Consider the following 5,000-nt stretch of genomic DNA (forward strand, 5'->3'; position numbering starts at 1 on the left):
AATTGACGTCATTCATAATGAAATGGGTATCTTTATCATTTAATAAGAAAAAATTTAGAGAAAATATAATAATTCAGGAAAACTTGAATTATTAGGCAAATCGGGCCTTGCATAGTAGGCTGAGAAGTGCGTTCTGGCTACTAGGTACGACATATATATATATATATATATATATATATATATATATATATGTCGTACCTAGTAGGCAGAACTCACTTCTCAGCCTACTATTCAAGGCCCGATTTGCCTAATAAGCCAGGTTTTCCTGAATTAATATATTTACTATAATTTTTTTCTTATGAAATGATAAAGCTACCCATTTCATTATGTATGAGGTCAATTTTTTTTTATTGGAGTTAAAATTAACGTAGATATATGACCGAACCTAACCAACCCTACCTAACCTAACCTAACCTATATATATAGGTAAGGTTAGGTTAGGTAGCCAAAAAAAGCTAGGTTAGGTTAGGTTAGGTAGGTTAGGTAGACGAAAAAAACATTAATTCATGAAAACTTGGCTTATTAGGCAAATCGGGCCTTGCATAGTAGGCTGAGAAGTGAGTTCTGGCTACTAGGTACGACATATATATATATATATATATATATATATATATATATATATATATATGTCGTACCTAATAGCCAGAACGCACTTCTCAGCCTACTATTCAAGGCCCGATTTGCCTAATAAGCCAAGTTTTCATGAATTAATGTTTTTTCGTCTACCTAACCTACCTAACCTAACCTAACCTAGCTTTTTTTGGCTACCTAACCTAACCTTACCTATAAATATAGGTTAGATTAGGTTAGGTAGGGTTGGTTAGGTTCGGTCATATATCTACGTTAATTTTAACTCCAATAAAAAAAAATTGACCTCATACATAGAGAAAAGGGTTGCTTTATCATTTCATAAGAAAAAAATTATAGTAAATATATTAATTCAGGAAAACTTGGCTTATTAGGCAAATCGGGCCTTGAATAGTAGGCTGAGAAGTGAGTTCTGGCTACTAGGTACGACATATATATATATATATATATATATATATATATATATATATATATATATATATATATATATATATATATATATTGCCTGTTAGAATTGTATACTAATTGGATATTTACAGTTCCTAGTTTGCTCGATATAAATTGGCATTATTTACTTGAGATCTTTCTGATGTCATTAGTATTTTATCAAAACAGTCATTAACAAATCCACGAAGATAAAATCCTAACTGAAGACTGTCTTTCGAGTAATAAGTGTTAAGCTTAGACTAGTTTTGTCTTAAACTGAAAGACTTATAGAAGATAAGACAGTTATTTAGAAGTTGCATTCTCCCAAATACGGATATAATTTTTGTTTAAATGGAAATCGAGTACCCCCTCCCAAATTTTCGCAAGTTCTAAATTTTTTAATGTATTCTCTAAAGTCTGAAATAAAGGAGATTGTAATCTTGTTAACCTTTAATTTCTTGATAACATTGAGAGGAAAATTGCTTCTTAGATTTGTATCGTCTTCAGAAAAAAAGGTAAACCTATCTATGAGTTTTATGTAGGGAGTAAAATCTGTTTTTGAATTTGTAATCTTTTGTATGATTTAATTCTTAAAAAAAAATGCACCAGTTACTCTATTGTCAAAGATTTTACCAGCAATATTTCTCAATATATAAATGATCACATTGCATAAAAAGCTATACCGCATAGTGTCTAAACATTAAAATTTTTGGGATACAATGTTTAAGATGCAATATGATCACTAAATTTGGTGAGAAATAATTTTGGCCAAATCAGTTGAATTAATACATGAAATATTCACAATTTATCTCACCTTAAGTTATTTTCATCAGGTCTTATAGAACGTTAATAAAATTATTTATATGTTCTTATAACATATAAATTCTTATATGTATAAGTATTTATATGTTCTCCGAGTCCTGTAGAACTTTTCTGAAAGCATTAGTATGTCCCACGGGTCAAGTAGAACTTTTCTAAAAGGAAAAGTAGAATTTTTTTTTTAAATAAGTAGTTTCCTATGAATATGAATATGAATATGAATATAATATGAATATAAACCCAGGATTATTTAATATTTATCCTGCACCATGGCCTATTCTGCCTAAGCACAGGGGGATGGCACTCGAGGCACGTTGAAGTTAACGACATCATCAAGAGGAGCCTCACCACAGCTGGATGCCCAGCTGAAAGAGAGCCCCGTTACCTAAGGCGCCATAACTCTGATGCTCTTATTGGTCGCCCGGATGGTATCACAGTGAACCCCTGGAAGAATGGCAAGCAGTTGGTATGGGACTACACGTGCGTATCAACACTGGCTAATACCTACATTGACCTTGGTGTTGCACAACCAGGTATCGCTGCCACCCACAGGGAAGCAGCCAAATCTCGTAGGTGCAGAGAACTGGATCACCACTACAATTTTGTCCTAATTGCTTCTGAGACACACGGCACCTGGGGTAAAAGTGGTACCAGTTTTTTGAAGGAACTGGGTTCTAAGCTCATTGAAACAACAAGGGACCCTAGAGCTGCCAGCTTTCTTTTCCAGCGCCTCAGTGTAGCAATACAAAGGGAAAATGCACACTGCATTAAGGGTTCCTGCTCGCAATCTGAGGAGCTGGAAGAACTCGACAACCTATGATAATCATCTTTGCACCCTATATTTAACTCCTTTTTTTGTAACAAAGTTCAAATAAAACAAATATATATGTGTACATACAAAAGAACGGGGGGTGGTAGGAGAAGATAATATTAGTGTTCAGTGAGAAACCACAAGGTCTTCTCTGAATACTTTTTATTTTCTTCTCTGAGGTTATGGGTCCCCACATTGGCACCAGAGTTGGTACCCCTCACAAACTTTTATATTTATATATATATATATATATATATATATATATATATATATATATATATATATATATATATATATATATATATATATATATATATATATATATATATATATATATATTTCTGCACTCGTTTTGGCATCTTGAATCATATCTACAAATTTCTTAAACATTGACTGCTTGTATTTAGAATCTTGAGTCGCTCCACTGCTAAGCCCTGAACGCTCACTGAAGCTGAAACTGCCTTACAATCCCGCGAAGTTATCCGGATCCTCGTTCTTGTAGCTAGTGGCTTGTTTAGCCGGTCAACCACATAGTGTAGTTTGTAAAACGATTTCTCATGTCCGTTGGCGACTCCTTTGATTCTTAGAAACAGATCATGTTAAACCTCCTTCACATTTATACTCTTACAAATTCCGTACACAGGTTGGGAGGTAGTTGAATCTGGCGGGATCCTCCCGTAGATTTACCTAACGCTGCCAGCGTTTATTATGACGGGATCTATGGACAGCACAAAACGTCCACTAGACTGTGCGACACAGTGGTTGCAAGGATCAGGTTGGGTTACCGTTACCTGTGGCAGGTGGCTGCAGGTGACGGGTCTCCCAATCCTGAGCACTCCAGTTGCAAACTCTGTGAGCAGGAACTACGGCATAATCTCCCGCACTACATCACTGAATGCCAAGTTATTAGACCTTTCAGACCAGTTGGCATGAGGTACCTGGAGCTTTGCAATTACTTTATTCACTCGTATTCTTGAAGATATCCTCACAGTATACCCAAAATTTGCCAGTGCAGGCAACTAAACATATGGCTCTGTATGACTAACCATCCTGCGAGATGGCGACTTGTATTACCACTGCTACCTTATTCAATCTTGTGTTGATGATATCCTCAAAATGCATCCGGAGTCTGCCAGTGCACACCGCTTATCACATACCTCTGTATGACTAACCATCCTGTGTGATGGGGATTTTTTAGCATCACCTAGTTAGCTTTTTTGACAAACTGTACTCCACTTCATATAGTCTAGGGTAGCTGCACTAATGCAGATGTACCTTATATCTTAATAAAAAAAAATATTATGATGGGATAGAAAGCTAAGATTTCTTCAGATCTGAAACTTATATATATGGGCAGCACAAAACGTCCACCAGACTGTGCGACGCAGCGGCTCCCAGGATCAGGTTGGGTTACCGTTACCTGTGGCAGGTGGCTACAGGTGACGGGTCTCCCAAACCTGAGCACTCCAGGTGCAAACTCTGTGAGCAGGAACTGCAGCATGATCTCCCACATAACATCACCGAATGCCCAGTTATTAGACCATTCAGACCAGTTGGCATGAGGTATCTAGAGCTCTGCAATTATTTCATTCACTCTCGTGTTCTTGACGATATCCTCATATTGCACCCAAAATTTGCCAGTGCAGGCTACTAAACATATGGCCCTGTATGACTAACCATCCTGAGAGATGGGGACTTTTATTACCACTGTTACCCTATTCACTCTTGTGCTCATGATATCTTCATTATGTACCCAGAGTCTGTCAGTGCAGACTACTTATCACATGCCTCTGTATGACTAACAATCCTGTGATGGGGATTGTTTAGCACCAAGTAGCTAGGTTTTGACACACTTTAATTAAATCTCCCCTTCATATAGTCTAGGGCAGCTGCACAAATGCAGATGTACCTAAATGCATTAATAAGAAACAAATATTATCTTTTCAGTTTGTCTCTGGTACATCAAACGGCTAAGACTGCCTATTACACTGTTAATTTATGCATTTACCGCTAATCATCGTAAACCATATAGTGAACTGCTCTGTATACCCTATATCATCAGGGTTCACTGTAACTCATAGTCATACACACGTACCGTGTCTGGTAGTTTACAGTAACACGTGTATATAGTACCTCAATCAATTTCGTTGGCAGAGGGCTTAATCTTGAAGTGTACTTCAAGATTATCTCACGCTCTCTGTGAATGGCCCAATATATTTTCCATATATTTTCCCCATATTCCTATATTTCTCTATCACTTATTCTGGTCTCTTTACAACCTAACGACTTTACAGTAAAGTACGACCTGGTTGTATTCAACCAGATCACTTCAAAACCTCGTATAATATTCGACCAG

Source organism: Procambarus clarkii, chromosome 4 (genome assembly GCF_040958095.1).
Source record: "Procambarus clarkii isolate CNS0578487 chromosome 4, FALCON_Pclarkii_2.0, whole genome shotgun sequence".
In the NCBI taxonomy this organism is placed as follows: Eukaryota; Metazoa; Arthropoda; class Malacostraca; order Decapoda; family Cambaridae; genus Procambarus; species Procambarus clarkii.